This window comes from Podarcis pityusensis, assembly GCF_964106645.2.
Source record: "Podarcis pityusensis genome assembly, chromosome: 3".
Classification (NCBI taxonomy): Eukaryota; Metazoa; Chordata; class Lepidosauria; order Squamata; family Lacertidae; genus Podarcis; species Podarcis pityusensis.
The window spans coordinates 25614708-25631283 of record NC_138026.1 but is presented as its reverse complement, the minus strand read 5'-3'; the positions used below and the strand labels follow the sequence as shown (position 1 = coordinate 25631283).

Here is a 16576-nt window from a genome sequence, read left to right as displayed (position 1 = left end):
TTTCCTGTGACTAGATTTGCATCGCTGGATTGCTTAAAATGGGGCTTCCATCAAATTTACTTTCTACAAATGTACTGTATAGAATTTTAAAAATGGACCCAGGCTCAGTCACGTCATCATATGTGGTATAAGAGAAAGCAAAACTCAACATTACCAACATTTTATATGAATTTGTAGGAAAAGGGCTCTCTCTCTCTCGTATTCAGTGATTCTAGTAGCACACATTTTTCAAAGTTCAATTTCACTAGAAAGTTATTGCCCCTACATGATTTATTGTGATTCATCAGTTGGTTATCAAAATGAAAGGGGAAGAAACAAATAACCCAGGGATAAGAACCATTTATATTAATGCCTAGATTGCAAATATTTCAATAAGATTCATATAGTGTGTGTGTGTTTTCGTGGACTTAACTGTCCAGGGGTCCTTTACCTTTATATATATATCTGTGTGTGTGTGTCCCGTTCCAGACCTGGCTTGAAATACCAACTAAATAAGTTTATCAGTGAACAACGAGGTCCAGCGCCGAGGGCCTTCTGGCGGTTCCCTCACTGCGAGAAGCGAAGTTACAAGGGACCAGGCAGAGGGCCTTCTCAGTAGTGGCGCCCGCCCTGTGGAACACCCTCCCATCAGATGTCAAAGAAATAAACAACTATCTGACTTTTAGAAGACATCTGAAGGCAGATTTGTTTAGGGAAGTTTTTAATGTTTGACGTTTTATTGTACTTTTAATATTCTGTTGGGAGCCACCCATAGTGGCTGGGGAAACCCAGCCAGATGGGTGGGATATAAATAAATTTATTATTATTATTATTATTATTATTATTATTATTATTATTATCAGATTACTGTTCTGTAAACGGGTTATCCATCAACTGTGAGAAATCCAAAATTTTGGTCTTCAAGAAAAGGATATTCCCCTTGTAAATTGGTACTAATGGCCATAATCTAGAGCAGACTAAATGTTTCTGGTAGCCTAGGGCTGTTGTTTCACCGCACAAAGCCCTGAAATTGCCACTGGCAGACTATCTGTCAGAAGGCAGAGATGAGCAAACTTGCTATACTCTGTTTCTTCTTCACAAAGGGAGGTCACTGTGTTCTATCAGTCATAAGAGTCTTTAACACGAAATCTGTTTCCCAACTCCTTCATGCTTCAAACGTCTGATACAATGGTCTATTTACTAAGTTAAATGGGTTCTAAGCTAAGTTCCTTCGGTCCCTACTTCAGGTCCCAAACTGTGTCCCTAACTCAATTCCGTTGTTGTAAACAGGTGAGTGCCCACTCTCCACCAAAGTGTGGTGGGCTGCCTTGAAATACTGGCTAAAGATCTGAGCATTTGGCCTTGAGAATGGATTACTTTTACATCTAACCATTGAAGAGTCTATCAGCTTATGGTTGTAAACTATGGCCCAAAAAGCCTCTTCAGTTGGTCTTTCACCATCCTTTTTACATAATCTGGGCTATGAAATTGTCCTTAAATCCCTGAGGCAGAAGTTATGGGATATTTCACATGGTGATCTTCGCTCTAGATCCTATGTAAGCTGTGGACCATTTGCATTTGAAATCCACTATGGCCATGATTTTCAGTTACCATCACATTTCATGAATCTGTCTGTAGCCAACTATCGTCAATTATTCACCAAAGCTAGACTAAATGTATTTCCATCAGAAGTACTAAACGACAGACTACCTGGTATACCCTATCAGAATAGGCTCTGCTTATGCTCTCAGGGTGTCGACTCTATGAAGCATATCCTACTACACTGTGAGCAGTTCAAACAAGCCAGGGATCAATTTTTTTCTTTTTTCTTTTTAAATAAGAAGAGTTTGGATTTGATATCCCGCTTTATCACTACCCGAAGGAGTCTCAAAGCGGCTAACATTCTCCTTTCCCTTCCTCCCCCACAACAAATACTCTGTGAGGTGAGTGGGGCTGAGAGACTTCAGAGAAGTGTGACTGGCCCAAGGTCACCCAGCAGCTGCATGTGGAGGAGCAGAGACGCGAACCCTGTCCCCCAGATTACGAGTCTACCGCTCTTAACCACTACACCACACTGAAGCCAGGGATCAATTAATTAAACCCATATTGGTAAACTTAACTGGAAAATCTGAAACTTTCCACCTTAAGTACCTCCTTGGAGATATGTCAAACGGCCATGGCTATGTTCCTCTCGGAAGTAGTATGAAACAGAAACCTACATGCTCTGGATAAAACATAGGGACCGCCTTGGAACCCTTTCCCTGTATTTCTGTTTCATTTTCCTTTTGAAAATGTTTTTGTGTGTGGAAGGGCACAGAATGCAGAAGAAACAAAACTGAAGGCAGGATTCTATATTTGTGCGTGTGTGAAACGAAAGAGAATGGCAGTGGCGGGGGGGAGGGCAAAGAGCTCTTTAATAAACTTGAGTACGGGTCTATTTTAAATCATAGAACATAGCATACCACCTAGCACAAATTCAGTAAAGTAATTGTAAATGAATACCACCCTTGGCATCTCATTCTGCTTAAATGGGGCTTATGGTGACTGTGATGCCAGCTGAGTTCAAAGAAGGATTGATTTAATAAAATAGTGAGCTGAAGCCTGTAGTTGTCGTTGATGGCAAAACTCTATGATCAGAAGTTAAAAATAAGTTTGATATTAGAAAGACCTACTGTTCAGTATTCCCATCAATAGACTGTGACATACTACAACATATTTTCCCCCTGTTGATTGCCATTATTTAGGTCTGTGCAATTGACAATTTGTTCTTTGGGGGGGGGGGGGGATGGAGGTGCTAGTAGTCATATTATTGTAACCCACCCTGGGAGCCTAGGGTGAAGGTGGACATTAAATTGTAATAATAATAAAAAATTATATATTGATAAATGTGCTGTGGATGCTAGCACATAATTGGCTGCCACAGGCATCAAAAATAGAATAAGACAGTACTATGTAATAGTGAGTACTGACACATAAAGTTGTTGGCATCCATCTGTCTCAAGAGAAAATGGAGTGCGCTTTCAGTGGTGAAGTCAAACTGCTGGAGAATCATAGCACCTGTTGTGGCTGCAGAGACTGGTAACGTGTAACTGCTGCCTCCTGCATTGTTTTTGCTGTGCTAGCAGCACCAAAGTGACCTCTCGGGGTTGCAAGTGTGTATGGAGGTCCTGGGCTGCCCAGGTGACAAGACCCACCTCTTGGCTTTGCTGATGTGGTCCAAGGGAAAGCAGAGCAATACATTTGGCACCAGCTTGGCTGCAGGAGTTGCCAGAAGGAGGTGTCCAAGGCGCCATCCAACCATCTTAGGGACTCCACTCTGGATTTATGTAGGGTTTACTCCTTAGCTGCTTCTTCTCCTGGAGTTTTCCTACATGGAATTTTCCTTGGGGTTTACTCCTGAAGACTTTCTAATGAATGAGTATAGTTGCAAGGATCAGAATTACTTGCAGAAATCCAGACTGCATGACCTGGTCAAATTTGTTGTCCCACCCCACCCCCTATTTTATTTTTACTTACCCAAACTACTCTCCCCCCCTACATATCAGATGTGTTAAGAATTTGCTATCAGTCTACCAGTTCACTTGAAACCAGTAAATTGATGGCTCTGTGCCAAATATAAGTTGTGGGGAGAAAGTCCCACATTCCCCCCCCCCCGAATTTTCTTTGCTGCAGCCAAGGCAAAGGTTCTATTACCACACCAAGTTAACTAAATGTAGCCCAATATTTGCATGCCTACGAGCTATTTAGCAGCAGTAGGAACTTACTTAGGCAGATTTGAAACCTGCTTGAGAAGTTTTGTTTGGAGCACAGTGTTCGAATCTTGAGTGGTCACTTTCCAAGGGCACTGGATTCTGCGGTGGGTGAGGAGGACCAGCAAAAATCAGGTGTTCTATCCTGTACAAGCAAAAGTGTGATCTGCTATTGCAAAATCACCAGTAGATATATAGTAATTCAGTGTTTTGTTTTCAGGTTGTGTTGTATTATGTGTGTGTGTGTGTGTGTGTGTGTGTATATATATATATATATATATATATATATATCTGCATGCGCACGCATAAGTATTTGGACATGCCCATGTGTGTGTCTGTGGCCTTTGATGATATGGCTCAAAAGCTCTGAATTATCAAGAGAATATGTGGTAGTACAGAAAAGGGTCAGGTATCTTGTAAAGGTGAATACCAGTAGCATTTACAGTGCTTATTAATTACAGCAGTAATATAAGGTAAGGTGGAGGACGTCCATTTTTTTAAAAACCTACTTTCATTCTTTTTTAAATGGCTACAGAATTGCTAAGTAAGCATTCCTGATAAGAAATTGGGGTTTCCTTCTGGATTTCTGTGATGATGGAGTGTGCCCGCATGTTAATATGTAATATCAATTAGAATACATTTCTGAATGATTCTTCAATAACTCAGATTTTGAATGAGGAATGTATTTATAGAACAGTTTCAGGTATTTTGCTTTCTCTCCTTTGTGCCCAGTTTTTATTTCCTTATCTAAAAATACATTTTTAATGGCTATGTTTCTCCCCCCCACCTGCCAATCATCTAATCATTTAGTCCCTGTTTCCTTTCTTGTGGGGCATAGCTGGCTTCCTCCTTTTTTCTTTTTCTTTTTGCAGTTCATCAATACAAAACTGATTTGAAGCTGAGCTGTATAATAATAAGCCTTTCAGCAGCCAGGCTTGACACTTGCCTTGTAATTAAGGCCTTGATGGTTGTGTTGATGGCAAATGAAAGAAAATGGCTTTGTTCTCAATTCCAGAGGCTTGATTGCTGGTTCTCATTCTCACCTGAATTCGACCCATTCTGCATTGTGCACATGATTGCTGGAGTGTGAGTAATTGCAGCACTGGCAGATGACATTTTCATGAAGCACACTCTGTACTGCTCCAGAGGGAATTTGCAGAATTTAGAGCTGGGGAAGCTCATCAAACATGGATTTAGGAAATGCCTGTATGAAAAGTGGGAGCCCACAACCAAATATCAGAGGTTTTCTTTTGACATTTGCCTTTTACATAAAGACAGCTTTGCGCAACCTGCTTTGCCTTATGCTGGCAGTCTTTTTAGAGCCAGGATTTGGGATTGTAGATGGTTAGTTATGCTCTTTAGGGCCAAAATTCCTTTTTGGGCTTTCCTTGATTTGCTTCTTTCTATAAGAGTACCATTAAAAGAGAGAGGCAGAAATACAGAGAGAGATTTGCATGTCTCCTGACTTAATGTCTGTACAAATAAAAAGTCTTTACTATTGCTTTTTTTTATAAAAAAAATCTGTTAGCTAGTCATATACAAGGGAAACTACCTTGTACTACTTAGATCTGGTGATTAGTCGTATTGGTGAAACAAAGGTTTTATCATTTAAAATAAATTCATTTTCCCGATTTGTTTTCAGTGTCTTACACATATTTTTAATGAATTAAACATGTTGTGGTGAGTGAAATGGATAAAAGAGCAGGCATATAAAACACTGAACAAAAAAAATCATTGGTTCCAAGGGAGTCCTTTAGGAAGAGAAATTATAAGTAAAAACTGAAAATGATCTGAATGAACTGTCATAACAAGATTCTAATTCTGAACAAGAAAAATAATAGCTTTATTTGGCAAGCTGCAAATAACTGCATATTGAAGTGCAAACTCTCTGTGTCACATTTTACAAAAATCCCTGTATCCCTTCATTCCATATCTTGGATTTACTCCCCCCCCCCCCCGCGCACCAGAAAATTCCTAACCAATGGTGACTTAAGGAATTTTTATATTCTTGTCTGTCAGGCTAGAAAAGATCTCCCATACTAAGTACTGACATTCTACGAATCATTCTTAGTAATCCAAATATGTTTTTGTGTTTCATATACCCTTGTAATATCCCGCAATGTTGCATTATTAAGGTTTTCCGCTGGGCTTATTGATCAGCCGCTGCTTAAATTAAAATAGCTACATTCTTTGGGTCTCTGTAGGAAGCTGACTTGATCATTTGAAATGAGCAGTCCAGCCTGTAACGCGGGATCAGTTCAAGCATCAATTCTGCTAGACAGTGTTTTAAATGAGACCTTGCCTCATTTAAACCATTGAATGGATCCCTATCTTGGTACTAATTCATGGCAATGTGATGAAAGATCATTCTAAGTTACAGTGAAAAGTGGCTGAATATGAAATTGCAAGCACTCTTGAATTATCAGGTGTCTGCATATACGTTCACATTTCCTGCATTTTGGAGTTGTGTGTGTGTGTCCTGCTGTGTTAGACACACACACACACACACACACACACACACACAGTCATATGTCTCCTTTTTGAGGTTGCATATCCCCCCCACAAATGTTGTTAAATATTTGAAGCTGCAATTACAGTTTCCAAGTATAGTTTCCAAGCAGCATATACAGTGCAGTGCATGTGCAACTTTATCTCCTTTTTGCATTAAAGAGCTAGAAATCCTTTTGAGCTGTGGAGAGAGCTGATCTATGCTCCCATAGCACACTGCTCTGTTTTGGATTGGAAATTTACAGTGCCTATTTATTGTTACAGTACATTCTCTGCATTCACCTTAATGGGGCAATGCTTCACTAATTCATGGGAAACAATCATGTGTGGAGCAAGCTCAGTGCTGCACTGTAGAGCTTGGGAACCACAATTGTCTCCCTTGCTTTCTCTTCATATTTTCCATTTCCCCCTGCTTTTTATCCGTCTCTTCGCTAGTCAGTTGATGATTCTCTCTAATATTATCTTTCCCAAACCACTTTTGCACATTCTTTTTCCCATCCCCCCCCCTGCCCCAATCCCTTACTTTTAGCATGTCCCTCTACTGACTATTTCAGTTACCCTTTCTTCTCTGTTGTTGCCTTTTGCCACCATACTGGTTTGTCTTTTGCTCCTCATTCCCTGGATTCCTTGCTGATCCTTGTATGCTTCCCCAGTCCCTTCCGTTTTTCAGTTCTCTGCTACCCTTTTGCCACATAAAGTAAAACAACAGTACCTGCTTTCCTATCCTGCCTTGAAGGTTATGGGTTTAAAACCAACACATACACACACAAATCTCAGTATCAGTGTATGTTGGTCAAGTTGAAATTTTCTATTGAAGAACTGCTTTGCACTTCAAACACCACACTGGTATTATACTAGTGTCTGTAGTATTCTACTAGTGTCTGTAGTGGTCACACACAAGTCTGTGTACACGCTCCCATTTACTCTGCATCCCATCCCTGGTTTGAGAAACTGTGAATGCAAGAAGTACTGCATTTTGATGCATTTTCCTCCAAAGTAGCTTCAATCTGATTTGAAAACAAAAGAAACATGTAAACATACTTCCCCCTCTCCACTCCTTGATGTGAATAGTGGTCCACTTGGAAACACATCGGAGATGTGCAACTGTCATCTGAAATGCAGAGTGTGGTGGAGGGGTGGGGAACAACATTGCTGAGTTTTGAGACAGTCGTGTGTACACACCCAAAGTGTAAATATAAAACATGTTGTAATAATTAATAGCTTGTGGAAAGGTTTATAGTTCATGGATGGAAGCACCTCTGCTCCTCTTCTGGTGCAGCAGGTTATCTTTGCTCATTGCGTCAACACTTGTGTGAGCCATTAGGCTTGAACCCAAGCAGAGGTGTGGCCTCCTAGGAGCACAATTCTCTCCCTAGTTTTACAGTCTAAAGCTGGAAATAAAACTATATGCTTATCATACCTCTGGTTGTTTTTATCTCGGTGGATCTGACTAATTTGCCCTTACTGTTGCGGTGGTGTAATGCAAAGTTCCAAATTGTGTTCTTTTTATATTGGTATTATTTGTTTGTTTGTTTGTTTGTTTATTATGTTTGCTGCTTTGGGAGGATATTTTCCTGAAAAGTGGGATAAAATAAATAAATGGCTTTCTGTATTCCTTCAGTAAGAAACATTGAACATCCAAATAGTGAGCTTTCATTTATTCTCAGGGAGCTCAAGCAGGGTGTGTGTCTGTGTGTGTGTGTGTGTCTCCCAGGCATGGTATTGGACTATAACTTCCATCGTTCTTGATCATTGATAATGCTAGGCCTATAGGAATTGAAATCTAACAACATCTGGAGTGCCACAGGTTCACCATCCTTTTTTTATGAGCATAACACAGTTTTCAATTGCAAAATTTGAGAGAGGTGCCTTTCGTGGGGTAGGTTAGATGAGTAACCTTCAGAAGATCTAGGCTTCTCCCCTAGTGTGCCATTTGCGAATTTCCAGCGTACTTGGTTTCCTTCTGTTCATGCAGCAGTAAAATGCAAGCTACTGATAGAATGCACATGAACAGGCTTCAGAGTAGCATGAGTAAAAATCCCTGTTGCCCTATGGAAGTTGATTGCATGCTGGAAACAGTTAGTATTAAATATCCCTATGTATCCCTAAATATATCAAAATTGCTTCACAATCTGGATTGAAAGCCCACATCAAAACGTTTTATGTGCATTTGAATCTCTTGATAACATAGGGATGTGTTCTTAATAAATGTCTACACCAAGAGCGTTCCTGTGCTTTTTATCAGTTGTTTGTGTTGAAAGTATATTGTATGCATGCTCATTAAGCATGGTTTAGGAGTGGTCCTTTGGTGTTTTGTCCATTGTAAATTAAAAGCTTTATATCTCATATTCTGTGGGAGATTTTCTTCTACATCCAATTTTTAACAGATGTTTGGGATTCAGGAATGCAGAAAAACAGAAAGATGTTGGTGGAACTCAAAGGACCTTTCTCAGAGCTGGATAGATATGGGGAGGGCGAAGAGAAGAGAGAGCGCGACAGAGTGCTTTCAAACAACTTTCCATTTCTCTGTCAAGGATACTGTTTAGTTCTCAAGTTCTTCATGCAACAGAATTTCCCCAATACTGCAAGGTTCCTGCTTGGCAGGGGGTTGGACTCGATGGCCCTTGTGGTCTCTTCCAACTCTATGATTCTATGATTCTAAGTTGTTTATGACTTTCTGTCAGCCAAGCACAACTAGCCAATCTTCCTTCTGCCCATCCCACCCTCTATAACTTTGCAGTGTTGTTTTGGTTGTACTCAGTACTGGGGCAATCAAATGTGCTGATATATCATCAATGAGTTCTGCTGCCACCAGGCCAGACTTTGGAGATGAATGAGTGAAGCTGTGAGGAGATATTCCTTAGGCAGAACAAATAACCAGTTGCAAATATTTTCCCCACTTGCATCTTGCTACACTGTACAATCCTCTCACCTTACAGGATATGCGAATTCCGAAAAAGAAAGGTAGAATCTGTTCTCAACAGACAGAGAAAACTGGAGGCGCGGGAGAGGGGGCAGCAAAGTTTTGTTAGTGTTCCCAAGTTCTTCTCTTTTTCCACATTCCAAATGCGAGAATTTATTGTGTCTCTTTATATTGAATGGGAGGGAGGTAAAACTAAAAACTAAAATAAAAGAATGATGTGCCACTTAAGGGATTGTGGCGACAATGCTAGAAATGCTGCAACAATCTGCAACGTTCAGTTTCTCATTTTGATGTTGTGGTTCTGCTGTAGTAGACAAGTATCCTGGGTCTTTCTTGGGCCCCGTTCTGTCCAATTTAATTTCCGTCAGTGAAAAGAATTATCTGGATGTGCAGACTTTTGCACATGCTGGTTAGATGAAAAAAATACCAGCAGTCCATATTTTTACACATGCTGATCAAAGTAGAATGTTAGGAGTGGTTAAATATACATCTTTTGCTAATTCAGAAAACAGTATGCAAAAGCTGTGAGCCGAAGGAGTGCAACTGAACCCCACTCCCCACCCCTTTACAGGAATTTTTTAGAAGTTCCTGCAGTACAGAGTGACATTCGAAAGGAGTTTGAAACTCCTTCCCAGTTTCATTTCTGCAATGAAGAGATTTTTTGTTTTTGTACACCCTGCTGGGTTGGGGGGAAACTTGTCAGTTTCGCCACTGGGCTGCAGCAGAGATGCTTCTCCTAGCTCACTGTACAGGTGGAGAGAAAGCCTGCAAGTTTAGCTTTTGCTCTTTGTGGACTTTGTACAATGAGGAGGTAACACACAATTAGTGCTGGAAGTGCACATCATAGTGTGAGCAACCTGTAAAATTGCAGATATAGAACGCTAACCTGCATGTTCAAAACTTCCACTGCAACGTAGATTGGGTTGGGGGGAATTGCTGGTGCAGAGGTTCAGAAAAAGAAGAATATTTGAGACACTCTGCAGACTTTTTGTGGACACCTGAGAACCTGGGGAGAAACTCCCAGCAGAAGACGCAAGATTGCCATAAGACATATAGGACTGTTGCCCCACCCAGATACACCCTAGTGTATCTCATTTGGGTAGAAGCATACCACTATTTCATAAGAATGGCCTATTTCTTATATATAACACAGGATTATAGTATAGTGGAGTATGGAAATAAATTAATGAGTCCCACCAAGATTGTGTGGTCTGTTGTTCCCTTGCAATATGAAGTTTCTCAGTCTTCATGCCTATGTTAGCAGATTAGTGTGGTTGCACCTTTTTTATAGCTGGGTTCTCGTAACTTTGAAGGAAAAGAGTCATGTAATCCCGTCAGGGAATCCCATAGTGGTTGAAGTATAAAATGTATACGAGCTATACATTTTTTAAAAAACAATGCTGAGTATTCCTTTTTTAAAATTTATTTAAAGGAAAAGGTTCTTGCCTTTAATTCTTCTCGTTACAGAATCCTTCCTCTATGGCTTATCAATGTTGCTTTTTACATAAATTGAGATGTAGATTAACTGCAAAAATAGATTTATTTATAGTTACAACTGGAACTCAACATGTATGGCAACTGAAATGTATAGCAGTGTTGAAGCATACCTCTTCAGGTTTGAAAGATACTACATCAAGCTCATGAAAGTCATTTTCATATGGCCTCCTAGAAGTAACCAGTGCTAGTTTTATAGAAAAAGAGGTGCCGGAACTCACTCTCCCTTGTTCTCTTATAATGGCAATGGTGCCCACCTGAGAGGTGCCGGAACTGAGTTCCCATGAGTTCCGTCTGAAAAAGTGACCCCTTCACTCTTTAGTTATAATGACAGGAAGAGTTATTGGGGAACTGTTAAGGGAGCTTGACTCTGCTGGGAGTAAAGGATTACAGATCCTCATCCCAACAGTGTTTCCCCAGTCACACAGAGATCAGCCAGGATGGTTCTGGCAAAGCAGATTGAAAAGCAACCTGAAAGTATTGTTATGGTTTTCTATAGCAGTGAAATTTGATAAATTAATTCTGTGCCCCTGGAGAGAGAGAGAGAGAGAGAGAGAGAGAGAACACGAACCTAAAATTACGTTTGAACTACGACAATATTTGTTGTGTGGTTGGTTTTTGAGCTGGCAGAGCAATCAGCTAGCTCAAACATCAGAGCTAGCAGAGCAGACAGTGATTTACCATCAGTTAATAGCACATATATAAAGTGTCATACTAAATTTTTGCTCACAAATGCAAATCTTATGTGAATGGAAGTATAAAATATACATTGGTTCTTTAATCTGTATGTTGGAAATGGTAGCACGTTTCGTCACAGTAATAATTAAGTCAGCCTGCAAGTGAAAAATAACTATAAAAAACAATCCCAAATGGCCATTGAATATGAACGACATGTTTAAAGAGAGAGATGTTAGGTATATATGTAATCAACGTGCTAAGTGACATGAATACTTCACTTGAAATCCTCATGCATTTTACATTTCTTTCCCTTCAGGAGAAACACATGACCTTTATTAACATTAAGTTTGCAATTCTGTACCCATATAACTGGGAGTAAGCCTCGTTGATTAGACATGTATAGGATTGCACATTAAGAGAATCCTCTCCCCGCTGTTTTATGGGAAATAACCGGGTGACAGAAGTCAAAATAGGAAATGCCAATACAAGGTGTTTTTTAAACAAACATATCTTATTTGTACATAATCATTAGACCAAGAGGCCTACAGAACTCTAGATGTTGGAAAAGGTGACAGTACTACAGAAACTTTCTACCAATTTTAAACTTTATCCAGGAGCAAGGGAACTTAATAGAGCCATTCTATAGCAGATGTGTTTGAAGATTCAAACACTGTGCAGCTTAGGGACATAAGAAAAGCTGCTGGATCAAACCAAGAGACCATTGTGTCCAGCATCTTGTTCTCACAGTGACAGACCAGACAGATGCCTTTGAAAAGCCAATGTAAGCAACAGCAGTTTACTCACTTCCCAGCAACAGGCATTCAGAAGCATCCTCTTTTTCCTTTGAAAACACTTCCTAATAGACACAATGAAACATTTAAAGGAAAAAATTACTTAAATGGTGTGTATATGGTTAGGCTGGACTAGGTTAGGTTTATATATCATTTCTTACTAAAAGGCTCCTGAAGCCTTTTACAACAAAGTTGAAAATACAGTAATAAAACTGCATATTAAAAACAAATTTAACAGCACAGTCATATAAATGGTGCTGCCCAGATGCCTGGGAAAACAGAAACAGATTTGCCTGGTGCCAGAACAATGGCAAGGTTTGTACTCAGTGAGCCTCCCTGGATATTCCATGAATTCATTCATGAACTCATCCTGAAAAAAAGCACAGGATAGGCGGGATGAAAAGCATGATATTTAGCATTTCTTTCTTTTGAGAGAAGGAAGAGCCAATTCTAATACAGTGGTACCTTGGTTTTCAAACAGAAAGCGTTCCTGGAGTCCGTTTGACTCCCGGAACTGTTCAAAAATCAAAGTGCAGCTTCCGATTGGCTGCAGGAGCATCCTGCATCCACTGGAGGCCACGCCGGATGTTTGGCTTCCAAAAACCATTCGGAAACTGGAACACACTCAGGTTTCGATCATTTGGGAGCCAATTTGTTTGGGAGTCAAGGTGTTCGGCTTCCAAGTTATGACTATTGTTTTTGAACTTACAAAGAAGAAAGGAATGGGCTGTCGTAATAGTTCACTTCAGCCAATTGACTGCTGCCCTTCACTCTTGATCCTGAAATTTATGTTATATTTTGTATCCCACTTTGACCTTTTTGAGAAATCGATTAAGTTCTTTATCCTCACACGCAATTTCATTCAGACTTTTGGGACAAATACATTGGTATTTTGGAAAATACATTGGTAGGTGTACATATCAGCTAAACACCACCAATGTCTTAGTTTTGTGAGAACCTATATTAACAGTAGTTTCATATCCAGATGGATGGCACATTCTTAGTTCCCTGGAGATCTGTTAGGCATTTACAATAGTTCCCTCAATATGAAAATCAAGGAATAAACCTCTTAAAATGAAGGATTTTATTTTATTTTAGATTCTTTATTGAAAAATAAAAAGTACATAATTACAAGTGCATAGAGTACGAGAAGACACAAAAAGAAGGAAATAGTACCCATGTAGAAAACAAAACAAAACAAAAGAGCAACAACAAACAAAAATGAAATTGTATACAATTTTGATTTATTTTATAAAGACCGAATTAGGTTAAAGTTTGGTTAACCACAATAACAGCTCCCCCCCCCCCCCGCCCCGCAATCTTAAAATAAGGATGATGTGTTTCATTTGTAACTACATTCCAGCTTCTTGAATCTGTGGCCCTATTCTGCTCGGAAACTTTTCTGCTGCAGAACTAGTCAAATATTTTGTCCTAATTTAAAGGGAGGAGATGTTCTGAAAACACACTGTATATGTTTATGCTTGAGCGGGAGCAATTGAGAGAAAAGTCATATGTTAAATTTTGCTGCAGAAGTCAAAGTTGAGTTGTCTGCTTTCTGCTCAAGTTGTCAGTGGTGATGAATAATGCATGTCATAGGGGGGTTGCCTTCCACTGCTATGGTTACAGTCGCTAGCCTTGGTGCTGAAGCAGAGGAACCACAGTAAAGGAAATTAATTCACAGTGTAAACTTAACACTTAATCAGAAGTTTTTCCATGATAAACATGCATTTATTGTGTAAACAAGTTTACAGAAATGAAGGGCATCCAAACAGTTTCACAGAGTTTCTGTAGCATATTTACTGTGGCACACATATAACTTCATAAATTTATAATTGAAGTTGTGTGAAGCACCCTTGTTTTCAGCATGCCGATCAAAAGCACCGATAATGAACCAGTTCTGGCATAACTGAGGTCAGGGAGAGTTTTGCCGGAGGAAAGTAAAGGGTCAGCATTTGCTGAAAAGCTCCTGAGATGTGGTAAATCTGGTTGCTGTTAAACTAATATGCAACAATTAATAAGGTTCATTATTAATCCTGTAGACTGAAAATCTATAACCTATTTCATTCTGTTGGTTTGCTTTCACGAAACATACCTCCTTTGCAATTTATACAAACGCAAAGTGAAAACTGAAGTTTTGGCAGATTGCAAGTGGTTTGGTTCCATTATTGCAACCGAAAAGACTCTTCCATGTGAACCACAGATTGTGTAGATGAGGCAAAAACTTAAAGAACAATTTTGCCACCAAATGTTCCAATAGTGTCTTTGAATTTATGAAGACGGAGTTTGTACATACGTGCTCATGTCTGTTTATATAGCCGCCCTAGAAATCTGTTAAATCATACTTGTTACTGTATTCTTATATGCTTAGTATTTTTATAGTCTTATGATAACCTTAAATGCAAGCTGTTGAACAGTGAAACTGTTTTCATCTTCAATCCCAATTCGTGCATTCTTAGATGTGAGAGGTAATATATAAGAAGCCTAGTATAGTTTCTTTTAGAAGATTTATGGTGATGCTGAATTAGCTGATCATAAACAACCTGGTGAACTCCTAAGGGTCCCTTCATTTTCCACTGCAGCCGCATTAACACGTCTTCTCTTATTGGTGCCATATACCATGTTTTAATTAGTATCTTTGAATTCAGAGCTGTACACTAGAAACAAAACCTTTAAAGGATCACCTGTTCTAGGTTTCCCAAGCCCTTTTCACAGGTGCTTGGGATTGTTAATGCTACTGCGTGCTCTGAAATCTTCAGCAGAATTTTGTTATAACCTACCTTTAGGGAAAAAAAGAATAAAGTTAATATTGTAGTCATTAATCCCAATCCCAGTGTAATAGCATCAAATTTTATATCATACCTATCTAAAAAGTACATTTTATATTGAGCAGAAGTTTGCAGGGGAATCATTGGTAAAGAAGCTTAGGAATGGATGGAAAGCTTACCTGAAAGACACTTCGCTCCCCTTCCCCTGGAGAGGAAAATATGGAGGGTGATTTTGTAGTGAAGGGAGTCTGGCCTTTTTAGTGTCCACAATAATCTTGCATCTTACAAAGGTTCCATGTTAAGGTGGACCAAGATGGTTTCCCTGGAAGTATGAAGATCAGACTGCTGTTATTGGGGCCAAATGAGGACCTTCGTTACTCCTAGAATTGAACAAGCTACTAATAAGTATGAAAAATGCTGTTATAAAATGCACATCATTTATGTACAGAGCTGAACATAGCTGCATATTGCTTTAAGAGACATTCTCACAACAGTATCTCTCTCTCTCTCTCTCTCTGTGTGTGTGTGTGTGTGTGTGTGTGTGAGAGAGAGAGAGAGAGAGAGAGAGAGAGAGAGAGATAGCGAGATAGCATGATTTCACATATTTGGAGGTAAGATCCTAACTAGGACCAGCATTCTTCAACCTATGCTTAGCACATGCATGAAGCAAGCCAGATTAGGAATAGTTAATAACAGTGAGAACATCTGATGAACCTTTCTGTTATTGTATTTCAGTATTTTAATTCATATGTATCCCCTGCCTGTCCCAGTTATATACAACCCAAGAGCAAAAGTTGTCTAGTTCATCTGGTAAGTGAAAAAGAAGACGCACATACATTATAAAAATATAAGAAAGTAAGAAAATAAAATCCAAAAATTAATAAAACCTGGAGCAAAATAATAACACCCATACAACAGTTCCAGAAAGTACTAAAATATTTAATAGTTGGAAAATAAGAAAGGGTCTTTGGCTGGTGCTGAAAAAGGAGTAAACATATACATGTATATGTGCAATAAAGCCAAACTTATTTGTACAAGACAAATGCATATGAAGAGAGGCTTGAAACTAAGCAAATCTGTACAGCTCAGTTACCGCAGATAATTCCAGCTCATGAAATCTTTTTTGTTCACATGAGCCGTCCAGATCTGCCAGAGCCTCCAAAATCTCTTAAATATACCCCTCTGAGGTTGTGGAAGTATAGTCCCAGCAAAGACGTGTGTTTTCCTGCATGCAGAAAAAGTGCTATAGGGTTCAGATGTGTACAACAGAAAGCTTTTATCTTCATCTGAAAGGTGGAATTCATCATTTCTGTACTGTGATGCTACTTGCAGCTGCCTCTCTTTGTAAATCCAAAAGGGTAATCTTGAAAGTTTAAGTTTCTTTTTAACTTGGCCTACATTCCACACAACTCCCCTGACCTGACATTGACAAGGTTTTCTGAGGAAGGCATGTCAGGCATATGTTGCTCACTGAAACCTGCTGATATGCATGGTGGGACATCTTCATTTCTCTTCCAAATTTCCCTCCAGTGTGAACATAAATTTGTGACAGTGAACATCAGTTGCATCATAATTTTTGAGTTCAAGGTTTTAAGTTTATATTTGCTATAGGCGACTCTCTTGTAGAAAGGCAGAAAAATAGTATATACCTACTTGGCAGAAAGTTTTATTGAAATCAACAGGACTGTG

General features: G+C 39.3%; 2 protein-coding genes across 18 annotated transcripts in view; one reads left to right on the top strand and one right to left on the bottom strand.

The window, feature by feature from the left end:
* The window catches only part of TRAPPC12 (trafficking protein particle complex subunit 12), a 651202-nt gene that overhangs the window by 428575 nt on the left and 206051 nt on the right, over nt 1-16576 (bottom strand). The gene's annotated exons all lie outside the window — the stretch shown is intronic.
* Nucleotides 1-16576, top strand: part of MYT1L (myelin transcription factor 1 like) — a 282484-nt gene that overhangs the window by 80049 nt on the left and 185859 nt on the right. The window contains exon 1 of one of the 17 annotated variants that reach the window (XM_080998952.1): nt 15679-15697. The exons of the other annotated variants lie outside the window; for them this stretch is intronic. The gene's annotated coding sequence lies outside the window, so the exon portion shown is untranslated. Of the gene's footprint in view, nt 1-15678; nt 15698-16576 lie in introns of those variants that run through there. 17 annotated transcript variants of the gene reach the window in all.